Genomic DNA, 17,242 nt, shown 5'->3' on the forward strand with positions numbered 1-17,242 from the left:
CTGACAAACATATCTTATGTTTATCATATTAAAACATATCAGGTGTTTATTATATTAAAACGTATCAGATATTTATCACATTCATATGCTTTTTAATTTCATTTTGAAATTGAATTTATATAAGTAGCATAAGCTTTATATGTTCAAGATTACAATTATTAAGTAATAAAAATTTTTACGTTTTTAATAAATTATAGTATTTTTGTTTTATTTGGAAACAAGATAGTTGATTTAGAAAAGGAGAGAAAGGATATAAACAAACACAGGAGCCGTTTAACTGAAAATTTAGTTTTAAAAAGAGAAACTTTTTCAAGAATGCTGGAGGAGGTACTTGATGAAAGTTTAAAATATTGTGAACATATTATTATGAATGATAAAACCAAAGATTTAAAAATTAGAAAAGAAGTAGATTTTCTTAACGACTAGAAAGAAAGGCGTGTTCAAAAGTTACTAGGTAAAGATAAAATTTCACAAAAAATTGTAAATTACAAAACATTAGGAAGAATTTAAAAAAATTCAATTAACGAAAGTCAATGAGAAAACAGAAAGAGTTGTTTACTGAGAAACTCAAAGATACAAATTGTTAAGATACTTTTGCTAATGCCAAAGATGAACAGTTTCTCTAGCCTATTAGAAAAGTTAAAAAATCTAATGCTGTTCCTCTTGTTGATCCAAAAAGTTTTGAAAAATATTTAGCTCCAACAGCGACACAATTTGGAATAACTTCAACTGCACTGAGTGCAACTCTTGCTTCTCTTATAAATCACAGATCTGGAAAGACCAATGATTATTCATAACGAAATTTTTTTCGGCAGAAATAATCAAGCATAAATAAAACTGTGTGTAACATTAAAAAAAACTTTATTTTGTTGGCTCAGAGTTAAAGTCGTAACGTGCATTTTGACTCAAAGTTTATAGTTGAAATGAAAGAACTTAGTAAAGAAAAAGTTGAAAGAGTAGCTGTACTAATCAGCTCACCAGATTTTTCATAATCCTAACTTTGGGGTCTTGATATTGAGTGCTGAGTCTCTTAGGAAAGCAACCAAATAAACTTTAAAAGACTTGGAGCTTATTGATTATGTTGATTGTCTAATCTTTGACACCACAGTCACAAATACTGGTAAATATTGAATAAAGCTAAATATGAACTAAGTATCATAAAATATTTTTATATTTACTCTTATATTTAATTGTGGATATTTATTAATAAATTGAGTGATTCGGCGTTATTATTAAAATTCGACTAAATGACTTGAAATAAATATATTTCAGCACTTTTCAATTTTTCTTACTGGTGGTAATACAAGTGGACTAAGTTATTTGAAAGGCGGAACTGCAATTGAAAATCTATTGTTGAAAAGAAGCGAAACTGTGATAATCTGAAAAGATTTGACTCAGACAACAAAATTGAAACTATTTTAGAAAAGAAGAATGGTTTGATTATCCTAATTAGATTATTGTGTTTGAGTACAAGCTTTTATAATAAAGTTTCTTGTAAAAATTTAGGTTTCTGAATCATTAACATTCTTTCGAAATTGCCTCAATAATGATATATTTTCAAGAAACTGTTACAAGTATTTTATACAATTAGCAGCTCTTTGGTGGCAAAATAAAAAATTTTGACTTTAAATTTCCGATGGCTTCCCATCGCGCTAGGTATGTGGCAAAAAAAGTTTATTATTATGCATACGATCTTCTTTAACCGCAATTCAGTAGGTTGTTGCTAATCATCGTCAAAAGTTTCATACAACCGATAAAAATTCTAGGGTGAAAACTTTAAAATAACTTTTTTTAACAAAAATACAAATTCAAAAATGTTTTTTATTTAAATTAAAAATGAAGAAATCTTTATGCCGCCCTCCCCCAATATATATAGCATGTATTAAAATGGGTAGGACTAACCATTACCATCATTATTTGTAAAAAAACAAAACAAAATCTAAAATCAGATACAGCAGACTAAAAGAAGAAGTCTTATGATATTTTAAAAATACTTGTAAGGAATCCTACCCCTCCATATGTACAAAAATAAGAACTTTTTGCATTTTCGGAATGCTGGGACCAATCATCAAGAGTACTGATAAAATAAATGCAAAACTTTTTTGATACATGTATCAGAAGCAATAAAAAAAAAAAAATGCTACTTTTTTAATTGACTTTGAAGTTTAATGCCCCATCCCTCCATATTATATATATATATATAAATATATATATATATATATATATATATATATATATATATATATATATATATATATATATATATATATATATACATATATATATATATATATATATATATATATACATATATTCATGTATATATATACATATTTTTGTATATACATACATATATATATATATATATATATATATATATATATATATATATTTATATATATATATATATATATTTATATATATATATATATATATATATATATATATATATATATATATATATATATATATGTATATATATGTATATGTATATATATATATATATATATATATATATATATATATATATTTATATATATTTATATATATATACATATGCACATATATATATATATATAATATAAATAAATATATATATATATATTTATATTATACATATATAAATATATATATATATATATATATATATATATCTAACCCAACGATAGCTGTGCCAACTAACCTCAAAAGCTTTTTGCTCACAAAATGGCTTATCAATCCCCAAAAACGCAACGTATTGAGAAACACAAAATATGACTGGTTAGAGTTAACCATACAAAACCTACATCTATTCGAGTTTACTTGTAGCTAATGATATTGCATTTTAAAATGAAAAAGTAATATAAGTAGTATAATAAGTAATATAAGTGGAATTAGTTAAGTGGGAGTGTTTCATATGAAATTTAGAATTTTCTGGTTGAAAACTCCAAAGTGTCTCGACTTACCCCGGAAGCATACTTGCCCCGGTCTCCCCTACACTGCTTTTCAAAATAAAATTACAAAACCTTTTAAAGTAAACGAAAGACTTAAGAAGATATTGATCTAATTAACTTATTATGTTTTAGAAAAAGTCATTAAAAAACTTTTATGCGAAAAGGTGAGTGTGTACTTAAATAAATATATTTCACATATATACACACACACCTTTTTGTAACTCTTGAAGATTGCAATCTCTCTGTAACTCTTTTTACACCTTTTTTAAATCGTTTTTATTATTTATATTTTTTTTTCAGAATGCGTTTAATAATAACGAGCCATTTAGAATCACCATAATTTTTTAGTGTCCGTGACGGTTAGTTAAGGACACTAAAACATTATGGTGCGCAAAGCATGATCTGGTGTAATAGTCGCGCAACTGATACACGGTTTTTCTAAGATTTTTATGAAACTGTGAAAGACGTGCAAAATATTTTATTTTATGACATTTGTTACCCAGAAGAGATGAGACAGACAATTAAAGATTATAATTTTGAATTCAATGATAACCTGTACAATAAAGTAACCAATTTATTAGCTGAATTCAGGTCATCATGAAACGCTGAGATGTTTTTATCAAAATTTTATTCAAGCATTGTTGTTTCTGCCCATAATTACATTTTATATTTTGATAAACGTTTATGTGCTTTATTAATCCTTTATATTGGAAATCATGTTTTCACTTTTTGTAAACAACAAAAAAACACTGCTCATGATCAGACGTAAGTTATGGTATAAGTTTTCAACTACGCTCTAGCTAATCGTTATAAAGTTTTTTAAAATGATACCATACATTATCATTTCCATTCCACATATGACGTGTAAAATTTCCACTTAAGCCTAATAAAGAGAAAAATAAATTTATTATTAGTCTTTTAAATGATATTAATGATACAGTTTATTTAAAAAATTGTTTTTTTAAAATTGTTACATAGTAATATGTAATTAAATTGTGTATGCATTTGTAAAAAAAAAATTAAACAAGAATATTTTAACACATAACCATACTTACAAAAAAAATATTTACACAAAGACGTATTTACACAAACATCTAAAAAATAGGGAAAATTTTGCCTGAATGATAAAGGCGATTTCTCGAAGTTTTTATTAGGTAAAGAAAAAAAATAACCTTATCATTTGCAAATAGCTTTATTGTAAGATATGTTACATAATTATTAAACGACCCATCCATCATTTTATGCATTCGATAAAACTTTCGGTTGGTAGATGCCCCATCTGAAACTGCTGCAATGACATAAAAATCATATGTTAACGCCAGAATTGAAACAGCTTCCCAAAAATTCATCATAAGCTGATTTGGTGTAACACCTTTTGTAGCAAAGTATGTTAAACTATATTTTAAATCAGATGCTATGCTTCTTATATAATAAATAAAAGCATGAGTTGCAAGTGCACTTGAATCTGAAAAAGTACTATAGTTGATATTTGGATCGCAAGGTCTACATATCCAATAAGTTCGTCTGTATATTTGTCAATATCTAAGTCCTCTTGATTCTTGATTTCATCAAAAGAAAGACAAACAAATCTTTATTAACCAATTAGATTAGAAGTTTTATGAAGAAGTTCATATATGACTGAAATTTCAAACCCACACAAGGCTTTATGGCATTTTTGAAATCTCTAAGTGTTCTGAGACTTTGAAATTTTAATATTTTGGCAGATCGCAATTCATCATAAGCAGATGCAGACTTCGTTTCTAATAATAAACATATCCTAATTATCATTGAATAATATCTCATCTTTGAATTTGGATTAGGAAAAAATTTTGTTGTTGTTTCCATTACATTTTCATAAATGGGGATACCTCATTGTTATCTAATCTCATAATATCTAATACTTCATAACCAACGTTAAATGGCACAGCTATCGATTTTGATACAATTTTATTTTTCATTTTTTCTATTGTTTTTGTTAATTCCTTGCATTGAATTATTTTTTTTTTAAGACTGACATAATTTTGTTTGGATAAGTGCATTTTAAAGGAGCATTATTTTTTGAAGGAACAATTGCAGTTTTGTTTTTTTGTGCTAACTGTTTGTAAAACATATTTTCAGAGTTAGAGCATTAGCTACAAATACTATTTTCTGGTGATAAAGAACAAAGGATGCCATAATTATTTGTCTTAAATAATGCTAGTGGACTGAGAGTCCAGCTTTCAAGACAGTTGAACTAATTACAGTTGAAACATAATGACATATAAGTTCATTTGAGGTAATATTTGTTAATCCAAGACATACTTTAAAATTCTCTATTTCAATTATTAGCTCAGACATTATTGATACTTCCTAAATATTTTTTTATAAAAAAATGGTCACTCTGAAGGACCCAACTAAGGACAACGCAGCTAAAAACTGAAGATTCATCAACAAGAATTTCTTAAGTAGGAACCAAGAAAGGGTTTGTAAATTGTTTGAATGATGTTGTTTTCTCATGAGATGTTGCGATCCAATTATCTGTTAAATTGAGTTTATTTGCTCTATTTTCAAATTCCATGAAACTTTTGAAGCATTTTGAGTTTAAAATTTTATCACTTGCTCTGTCTTAAACAATGTGTTGATGTTAACGTTTAGGGTGTTGTGATTTCTCGTGAGATTTTTTGGGTAAGTTTTTATTTTTTTATTTTTTTTTCTTTTTTTTTTCTTCGCTGTTTATATAAAAATAAAACAATAAAATTACAATGAAACTTTTATTTTGCACAAAGAAAATATATAAAGCAGACAGGGGCTCAAAGAAGATACGGATGACTGGTGTCACCACAATCTTTTGATAGAGCCCCTTTACAATAACATTTAAAGCCCACATGGCTTTAGTAAATTTACAATAAAACATTTTTTCTGAAAAATACTACGTGAAGAATAAACTCAATAACATAATTTACAATAACATTTAATAACATTTAAAGCCCACATGCCTTTAGTAAATTTACAATAAAATATTTTTTCTGAAAAATACTAGGTGAAGAATAAAAACTCATATATACATCCTCATATATACACATACACAAACACATATACAAACATACTTACACTCACATATATAAACATACTCGCATATATATCAGAAGTTAAGGAGATGCAATTTCATTTGTCGTTTAAAAGAGGAAGTGCTTTTCAAATCTTTTATATTGTTATTTTTTAATTGATTCCATAATGACGGACCTTGGTTAATAATTGAGAATTTTGACACTTGCGATTTTACTCTGCTCAATAGTTATGGTTGCTATTTGATAGTTATGGTTGCTATTTGATCGAAGATTGTATTTTTGTGAAAACGCCAATGTAAAAATATCAGAAAATATTTTTGGCAGCAAGTTATTCTTATATTTATACACCAATATTTATATTGGAAGCGAATTAAGTTTTGATATATTTAACACATTCATGTATTTCATTACAAGGGAAGGGTTTTCTAATCTTTTTAAATAGTTAACCGCTTTGCTTTAACCACATGCGTGGTTTTGTAGTCTCTGTAATCTTATTAATTTAGTTTTGTGTGTGTTAGCCCAAAAAATATTAGCGTAAGAGAGATGACAATGAACAAGACTGAAGTAAAGCATTTTGCGTGATTTATAATCAAGAAAGGCCTTAGATTTATATAATACACTTATAGCAGAAGATATTTTTGCTTCAATAAGACTAATATGTTTTTTCCATGATAGTTGGTATTGCAATAATTTTAAAGTTTTTCTTTTGTTCTCTAAAATATAAAAAAACCAAAGGTTTTAATCATTTTAGATTTTTTTCTGTATGATAAGTAATGCAAATATTTGTATTGATTTTTTAAATTTGTATTATTTGTGACAACTTTTTTTTATATTTCAATTCTTACTTGTTAACTCAATACCATCTGTAAAAAAATGTCTTTCACAAATGTAAATTTTTTCCTGCAGCTACTCGATCTTTTAAATCTTTATCTGCAACACGATATTTAAACAAAACATTAAGTTTTTCTTTCCTCAGGTTTGAATGAAATTCATTATTTCTCATCGGAATTTGAAATATGCTAATTCCTTTATACTTATAAGAACAAGAATTAGCATATTAAAAAATTCAAAAAAGTTAAAAGGAACAGGAATATTTATAAATGAGGACTACTCCTTGGATACCCTAACCATACGGAAAAATCTCTTTGAAGAAATGCGAACTCGCAGGAACAACGGTAAATATTCTGTTGTTATTTATGATAAATTAGTAGTTAAAGATTTTAAAAAACCACATAAGAATGCTTAAAGTATATTTATTTATTATATTTTTATTTCTTAAATAATATTCTTAGTTTTTATTGTTAAAATGACGGAAGCCAACAGTTTAATGTTTTTGACATATCAGAAAGGAAAAACGCACTAAACCGAATTAATGACGATGATAAAAACATGAACTTTTATGGCGAAATTTCAGTAGATTCGACTTATTACAATGTTGACGATGTTAAACATGTTCTTAATTCTTCATCATCTTATTTTTCATTATTACATATAAACATCAGAGGCATAAATAAAAACTTTGAAAATTTAAAATTGATGTTAAATAATATAAGTAACAAGTTTAGTATTATCTGTCTGACAGAAACTTGGTGTCATCGAGACGCGATAAATTCTAACTTTAAATTATCAGGATATAAACCTATTCATCAACCGAGAGAAAACGGCAATGGCGGGGGCGTATCTATTTTCGTCCAAAACTCATTGGTTTTTAAACATGTTGAAAACCTCAAAGAAAATGACGCTAATTGTGAGTCATTAACTATTAAAATAATTAATAAAACAAATAAAAATACATTTATAACTGCAATATATAGACCGCCAAACGGTAATTACAATCAATTTGAAAACCACTTAAACTATTTGCTACCAAAGCTTATTAAAAAAAATGTGTACTTATTCGGTGATTTTAATTTAAATTTATTGAATAATAAAGCTAATAATCAAGTCGTGAATTTTATAAATACACTTTTGCAATACAGCGTTTTTCCCATGATTAATAAGCCAACACGTGTGACTAAAACAACTGCACCTAGTATCGATAATATTATTACTAATAATTACACAAGAACTAAAATCCAAAGTGGTATTATTAAAACAGATTTAACTGATCACTTTCCAGTTTTTCTGATAATAAATTCTGCAACCCATGAGAATAAAATAAAAACAAAAACGATCTTTCAAAAGCATTTGATACTGTGGATCATGATATTTTACTTTATAAACTTAATTATTACGGAATAAATGAAAGAGTTAGTAAATGGTTTCAAAGTTATTTATCCAACAGAAAACAATTTGTTTCTTGTAATGATCTTAATCATACACAGTTTTTAAATGTTTCCTGTGGTGTTCCGCAAGGTTCCATCTTAGGCCCTCTTTTGTTCTTAATATATATCAACGACTTGCATAAAGCATCAAATCTTCTAAGTATTATGTTTGCTGATGACATAAACTTATTTCTATCTAACAGTGACATCTACCTACTATTCTCCGTTATGAACAAAGAACTTCAAAACATATCTAAATGGTTTAAAAGTAACAAATTAACATTAAATGTAAACAAAACAAAATGGATTTTTTTCCACCCGCTCTCCAAAAAACGTTCTCTACCCCAAAATTTACCAAAAATTTTTATTGACCATAATGAAATAAAAAGAGATTCTGTAACTAAATATCTGGGGGTTTTCATTGACGAGAACATCACATGGAAACATCATATTAACTATGTCTGCTCGAAAGTTTCAAAAAGTATTGGAATTCTATATAAGGCGCGTACTCATTTAGATAAAAATAATTTAACTAAACTTTATTATTCTTTTATTCATAGTTATATAAGTTATGGAATTATTGCCTGGGGTAGTACTGATCAAAGTAAGTTACAATGTCTCCATCGCCGTCAGAAACATGCGATCCGTGTAATTAATTTTGCGGATCGGTTCTCAAATTCCTCAATATTTTTCAATCAAATGAAAATCCTCAATGTTTATAAACTAAACGTATATAAAAATTTATCTTTTGTTTATATGTGGAAGTATGATTTATCTCCTTTAATTTTTAAAGACCTTTTTATTTTGAAACCTCTAAGCAAGTTTAACATGAGGAATAATAACTATTTAAATAAACCACTCTGTCGAACAAAGTTCAATCAATTCTGTATCACTTATCGTGCAGCTCATCTCTGGAACAAAATTATTTTGCCTAACTTCGGCTTACCCCTAACTTATTCTGTTTTTAAAATTAAATTAAAAGATCTCATTCTCTCTATTGAAAATATCTTAGAATATTTTTAATTTGTCTTATGATATATAATAATTTTGATATGTATGTTCAATCTTTGTTTTATACATTTTATATATTTTGTTGCCAATTTTTTTCTATTTGTCTCAGTGCTATTTTAATATTTTTATGTTAATTTTTTACGTTCTCTTATTGTAAAAAGGCGTTTTTATAATACTTTACGTACTCTGTTCTGTAAAAGGCTTCTGACGATAAGATCATTTGATCTTCATTTAGAAGCCTTGTTTGTATTTGCAAAAAAAATATGTAATTTATATATATTACGTCAAATGTAAAAAAAAAAAAAAAAAAAAAAACAAAAAAAAACGGTATACGTAAGGAAAATAAATAATGAATCAATCGCCACGTTTCGTGATCTCTTACATGAAGTAAACTGGGAACTATTAACTGATTCCAATGACGTTAATGATGGCTACAATTTTTTTATTCGCATGTTTACAAGACAATACGAAAAAGCCTTTCCAAAAATAGAAAAAATTGTTAATTCTAAAAATTTGTTAAGTCCGTTGATGACGAGAGGACTCATTAAGTCGTCAAAAAGGAAACAAAAACTTTACCAAAAATTTTAAAAAAAAAAGAACTACAAAAATGAAATCAAATACAAAAAACATAAAAATTCTTTTGAAAAATTAAAAAAGCAATCCAAAAAAAATTACTACTCTTCGTTACTTAACAAAACATTTGGAAATGCAAGGAAAACATGGAATGTAGTTAAAGAAATAACAGGAGTGGGAATTGTGAAAAGTAATAATCTTCCAAAAAGATTGCAAAGAGATGATAATAGAGGAGATGCTTTTGTTAATAAAGAAATTGCTGAAACATTTAATAGCTTTTTTATAAATATAGGAAAAGAGCTTGCCGGTGCAATTCCTGAGGGAAAAAAATCATTTAAATTTTTTTGGAAAAAATCTGATTCCTTCATGGAGGAGTCGGAGCTTTTAATTGATGAACTTCGACTAGCAATTAGTATGCTGAAAACAAATAAAAGTGCGGGTCTGGATGAAGTTAACCCTGATGTTGTAAAAGCGGTCTCAGATATTATAGAGAAACCTCTTTTTAAAATTTTTAATCTTTCCCTAAAAAACGGCATTTTTCCTGACCAACTAAAATTAGCAAAAATAATTCCGATATACAAAGGCGGTGATGACTCAATAAAATCTAACTTCAGACCAATTTCCATACTTTCTTGTTTTTCCAAAATACTAGAGCGTATTATGCACAACAGACTGTACAATTATCTTGAAAAAAACAACATTCTTTATCATAAACAGTTTGGATTTCGCAACAACCATTCCACGGAACATGCAGTAATTGATCTTGCCAACCAAATTTTAAATGGTTTTGATAACGACAGTTACACACTCGGAATTTTTCTAGATCTATCAAAAACATTTGATAATGTCAACCACAAGATTCTAGTTTATAAACTACACAATTATGGAGTAGTTCACTCCAATTTAAAGTGGCTGCAATGTTATTTACAAAATCGTAAACAAGGAGTACCATATGACTTAACATGTTCCCCATTTGAATCAATAAATTGCGGAGTTCCCCAAGGATCAATACCCCTGCTAATTTTAAATTATATTAATGATATTTATTTGTCTTTAAAAATACTTAATTACATTATTTTTGCTGATGACTCAAATGTTTTCTTTTCTGACCCAAATTTAAAAAATATTTTTTATATTGTAAACACAGAATTAATATATCTTAATGAGTGGTTTAAAGCAAATAAACTTTCATTAAATATTGAAAAAACGAAATATATTTTGTTTGCTAAGTCATCTAAATCCGAGAACCTTCCACTCAAATTACCTGAACTAACAATTAACAATATTAAAATAAAAAGAGTTTTTTCAATGAAAATACTAGGAATAATTTTCGATGAGAATTTAAATTGGAATAGCCAAATAAAGCTAGTCGAGAACAAAGTTTCAAAGACCCTGGGGATTATGTACAAGACAAAACATCTTTTAAATAATTTATGTTTAAAAACTTTATACTTTTCATTTATACATAATCATATTAACTATTGTAATATTGCCTGGGCAAGCAATCATTTATCTTTCCTAAAAATTATTTATATAAAACAAAAGCAAGCAAGTAGATTAGTTTTGGGTGCATGTAGATACGAAAGTGCCGAGCCGTTACTCAAGGAAATAAATGCTCTAAATGTATACAAACTAAATATACACCATAACTTGTTATTTATGTTTAAACTTCAAAATGAAATGATTCCAAAATATTTTTTTAAAAGTTTCACTCGAATTAATCATAAATATGAAACAAGACATTCAATGAGTAATTACTACATCCCACTAACATCACTCAAAAAATCTGACTTCTCGACTATATGCCGGGGACCACGCTTGCGGAATTCGGTTCTTGACGAAAATATGAAAAAAATAAAATCTATTGGTACATTTAAAAGAACTATAAAAAAACACTTACTAAATTTAAACATTACGTACGTTCTCTCATTTTTTTGAAAAAAATATCGAAATAGTTTTGTATTTTTAATTTTTTATGTACTTTATTTAATTTTAACATTGTATTAAATATGTATATGCATGTGAAGCGAATTAAAATTTTTTTGTTTTTTTGTTTATTGTCTTTAGTATGTATACGAATATGTACAGATTTGTAATTTTTTATTTGTTATTTTATATTTTAACTTTAGCTTAAATTTCTTCTTTTTTTAACTTTAAATTCTTTTTTTAACTTTAAGTTCTTCTTTAACCTTCTAAAATTTCGAACCAATTTTTTTTTTTAAACTTATTAACTTCACTCTTTTATGTAATATTGGAAAATGTAAAATTTAATTGTATTTTTATTTTGTATTTCACAAAGGGGCTTGATGATAAGTCATTTTGACTTCTACTTGCCCCAGTCAGCTTGTAATTATATATATTTGTTTCAATTTATAGATAACATTGTAAAATGTGTAAAATGACGAAATAAATAGAAAAAAAAAAAAAAAAAGACATTGTTAGACCAGGGTTTACTTCAATAGACTATGATATACTGAATGATATTGCCAATGAAATAAGTTTAATCATCAAACACAATTTAGTCCTTTACCATTTTACAAGATATTTGTGTTGTTATGAATTTACTCATATCATTAATTACACAGTAATACTGTCTTTTACCATCTGTAATAAGAAGTAAATAAAGAGTTACTTTAGTATAAACACTGTCACTTATAATAATAGCTCTATTTTATCGTAACCAAACACATTTACTTCTGCTTCTGGATTTTGCTTTTTAAAACATTTTGGTAGGTGAAAGGTGAAAAAATGTTAGGTGATACCGCTAGATCCAGTTGAAACAATTTTCAAATAACTTAATACTTTCATCTTTTAGTTAGGTTTTTTGGAAATTCAAAACTTGCCTTTTATTTAATATATTAATATGTTTTAATTGTTGGCATAGTTGTAGGTTGTGCAAATAACTTTTCTTATTCATTGAGATATATGCTACGCAATTAACACAAGTGACTGATTTTTTCGCCCAATATAGTCTTGACATAAATCTTATTAGCATGATATGTTGTCATTTCATTCATAGCTAACACATGCTTAATTAGCCCAACGTTGGGTTAACGTTGGATTGGATGACTAACGTTGGCCCAACGTAGTGCCAACGCAATGTAACTCGACGTAGATTTTCATCACATTGGCTCTACGTTGGGCCAACTTACTTTGAAAAACCTACGCTTGTGGCTTATCGAGCTATTCACGCAAAGCTCTTATATATTGCATTACAATCTCCATTTTAAAATAGTTTGCATTTTATAATGGCATCGTTGTAAATTAAAAGAAAAAGCAAAGTAATTTTTGAGTGTTCTGCAAAGATATTAGAGCGTTGCGTGCAAGGAATTGTGCAGCAACACTTACAAAGGATTCATTACAATATCTATAATATTATTAGTTTCGTCATAAATCTTAAATCTTAAACCAAGATTTCTGTTGTTTTTATCAAAAAATTTATTGTTAATTTTAGATAATATTATGATCTATTTAGATTAAGTTTTAGTATATTATATATATATATATATATATATATATATATATATATATATATATATATATATATATATATATATTTACACATCTATATAGGTATATATGTAATATATATATATATATATTTTATAGAATACATTTATAATTGTTGTAATAAATATATATATATATATATATATATATATATATATATATATATATACACATAGGTATATATGTATATTATATAGTATATATTATTATGTAGGTATAATATATACTATAATATATATGTATATATATATTTATATTTGTATATATAGATTCAATATATATATATATATATATATATATATATATATATTTATATATATATATATATATATATATATATATATATATATATATATATATATATATAAATATATATATATTTATATAGTATATATTACTGTTACCCGCAGTATCAGGAATTTGCTAAATGCTAATATTTATATTTATTATTTGCTATTTATATTTTTTATATAATATTATTTGCCAAATAATATTATATATATATATAGCAAATAATATTATAACTATTAGCATTTAGCTAATTCCTGATACTGCGAGTTTAAAGTAATATATACTATATAGCTCTAGTTTATGTATTGAGCACTCTTTAAAATATACATAACTATACATGATAATATAAATATACTATCTTTAATATTTACATATATAGACTTGCGTATATATATATATATGAATAAATATATATATATATATATATATATATATATATATATATATATATATATATATATATATATATGTATGTATATATGTATATATATATATATATATATATATATATATATATATATATATATATATATATATATATATATATATATATATATATATATATATATATATATATATATATATATATATATATATATATATATATATATATATATATCGTCAATGCAAAACAAGACTCATTCAAAGTTTTTAACCTTTGTTATATTTACTTTTAGTTAGTAATGTGAGTGAACAACAGAATAGCAATTTGCCTATGCAAAGAATGTCACCTGGTTTATCAACATTAATATGTCTCGACGTAAATAATATATTTTTTGCTTTTAAATTTTAAATATTACATATTTTTTAGTAGTCATTAATACACTGTAGAGTATAAAAAAAGCCTCCAAAAAATACTAGATCCAGGGCTATAAAAGTATTAATCCACCGTTGCGCGCCCCAGATGTTGCTGTGGTATTAACTGACAATGTATTTTTGCCTTTGCATACCATTTTTATTACATCTTTAGCAGGTTCTACTTGAAAGAGCTTCAGTGTACTTTTAATAAAATATTTTATCCGATCTTATGGGTTTATTTTTAAACTTTTCAGATTATTTATCTTGTTTTGATTGATGGACGAGTTGTTGAAGAAACAGTGAGCAACATTTTCTGTTAATTGATGGCTACAGAAGTGGATCAACAAAGTAAACAGTGAAGGTCGAGGAGGACAAAGCAAGGGATGAAAAACATGAATCTATTGTTTATGGTTAGTGATCAATAAATATTAAACATGATAATAGTTATGTTGTATAGGGCCATTCAGTTAAAACATAAAACAATTTACTTATACACATGTGAGTTTTAACTTATACTTAAGTTATAACTCAATGTAACCCTATTTAAGGTTTTAACTTTTAGGAAACCCAAGTTGGCTTTACGAAAAATAGATAAAGTTTGGTTTAAATGTAAATAGAATGTAGTTGGTTTCATTTGTTGTCTTTTTAATGATTGCTCAACAAATTACTTTTAAACTGTAGTTAATCTATTTTTTAGGGCTACTAAAGTTTTTGAAATGTTTTAACACAAAGTTATTTAATAATATTTAAATGTATTTTATACGACAAGGTGCAAAAGATGTTTCAAAAGCGGAAGTAAACGATCAAATGAAGTCGTGGGTTCGTAAATTGTACGACCGAAAAAAGTCAGATGGTGCGAGGATTGATTATGCATGCCACTCGGAACTTTGGGACAAAGGCAGTGATGCAAATGGCGAAGATAATGTCTAGATTATTGTATAACAGTTTTAATATTATATGATATACATTTCATTTTATTGAATATGTTTTGTTTTTCACCTTGAAAATAAATTTAGCTTGAATGAAATAACAAACACATTTTAGCTTGCATTTGATTAAAACAATTTAAATAGCTTTAATCATACGTCGATTGCAATTGCAATTTTTTTAATACATTAAAAATAAACAAATTTAAGAAATTTTATGTTAACAATGACCTAACTAACTGCGTGCTAGTTACAAGTAGCGTTTATAATTCACTGAACCTAATAAAATATATCGTCGGATAAATGCTGGCTAAACTGCATTGGTCCAATGTAATCGGGCCAATGTATGCCCGGCGGCCATCAAGGAATCGGCCCAACGCTGGATGCCAACGTTGGGCCAACGTTACAAGAAGCATTGGGCCAACGTTGGCCCAACGCTAGTGTGTTAGCTGGGTTGAGATCTTTAGATCTGAGATAATAGTTGATGGATGCTTCTATTTCTTTCACTTTTTTCATTTTTTCTCATTTTTTTAAAACATTTGATTTCTGGATGAAAAATTTAATTTTTGGACTCTTGGGGGTGAGTATTCTCTCCCCATATTGGCGAAGCTCTTGCGTCAGAAAACTAATTTTTCGAACTATTTTTGACAACAATGTATCTTAAAGAAAAAAAAAATGCTCTAAACTGATATTTCTTTTTATGACAATTAGTATTTTATGCCGTTTCATAATGTGAGAAAATGTTTAAATAAGGAAACCACATGCCAGCGATAGATTTACTTTGCAGTCGCAAACCATTTTTAATATTATTATGAGGCCTTTCAAATTGTATAAGAACAAACGATAAAAGATAAGCATAAAGACTTTTCATTCAAACAAAATATGGAAAAATGGGAAAAAAGCAGTGAAAATGTTTGTGCTTTTATAGCGATGCCGACCGAAATTCCCTTTGGTTTTGCTTCTTGCTGTGTCAGCACTTTTGTGGGACGGGTGCAAAGGAAGCTGATATGTAAAAAGTTGCCTTTTTCCATTTCATGTTGCATAGAGTTTTTCACATGACATAGTAACCTACTTTTGCTATTATTGCTATTAGTTTAACAGACTCATGTTGAGAATTTAGAAACTCACTGCATAAACTATACTTAATATTTTATCCAGAAAATTATCAAATATTACCTTGGTGCAATCGTTTCATATTTGCGAATGTGTTTCCATGAAGTTCTTCACAGTTCCTAATTTAATGAGAAAGTTGAATTAGAGTTTCCGTTGAATAACTTTGATGCATTTCTTTATTGTGATGGCTTCAGAAGTTTCAACGATTGAGATTATCAAAGCTGATTGAAGCTTCAGGAATCACATTTCATGTTGATAAATATGTTACATTTATAAAACACTTATCAACTCTCTTATACCATTTCGTATTTTTATAACATAATTATAAATATGCTTAGTTATATATAAATATTTTTTTATTTAAAAAGACTTTTAGTATTCCGATTTTCTCAAAAATCAAAAGATTACTCAAACTTGTTTATTTAACTGCTGCCATTATGACATTTCAGTCGTTCTACTTTTGCCGTAATTCTCGCGCGATGAACTAACTATTCGACTCGTTGTTTAAAATCTATAAAAAGTAAATCTCGGTTACAAGTTATTGCTGTTGAGCTGAAAAATACCTTCAGTTAACCAAAGTTCATTATCCCTAAGCTATTACCTTGGTTTGTAATCAGCATTTTCTTTACTTTTTATAAAGGACATGTGTAAATACACATGCCCTTTATAAAAAGATTACAATCAAAAAATTGGTTTGACTTTTACATGGAGTCAAAAATACTTAATCGTTTACTACTTTTGATTGTCCCATTTATTATTTAATATAATTTAACTAC

The 17,242-nt window shown here is 26.5% G+C and overlaps 1 long non-coding RNA gene across 1 annotated transcript; it reads left to right on the plus strand.

Annotated features, from left to right (window-relative positions):
• The first annotated feature begins 7,139 nt into the window (after positions 1-7,139).
• On the plus strand, positions 7,140-15,378 carry LOC136079931 (uncharacterized). Its single transcript, XR_010638324.1, has 4 exons — positions 7,140-7,155; positions 14,307-14,389; positions 14,682-14,837; positions 15,197-15,378. It is a non-coding gene; the product is annotated as an uncharacterized LOC136079931 (long non-coding RNA).
• The last annotated feature ends 1,864 nt before the right edge of the window (positions 15,379-17,242 follow it).

This window comes from Hydra vulgaris, chromosome 05 (genome assembly GCF_038396675.1).
Source record: "Hydra vulgaris chromosome 05, alternate assembly HydraT2T_AEP".
NCBI lineage: Eukaryota > Metazoa > Cnidaria > Hydrozoa > Anthoathecata > Hydridae > Hydra > Hydra vulgaris.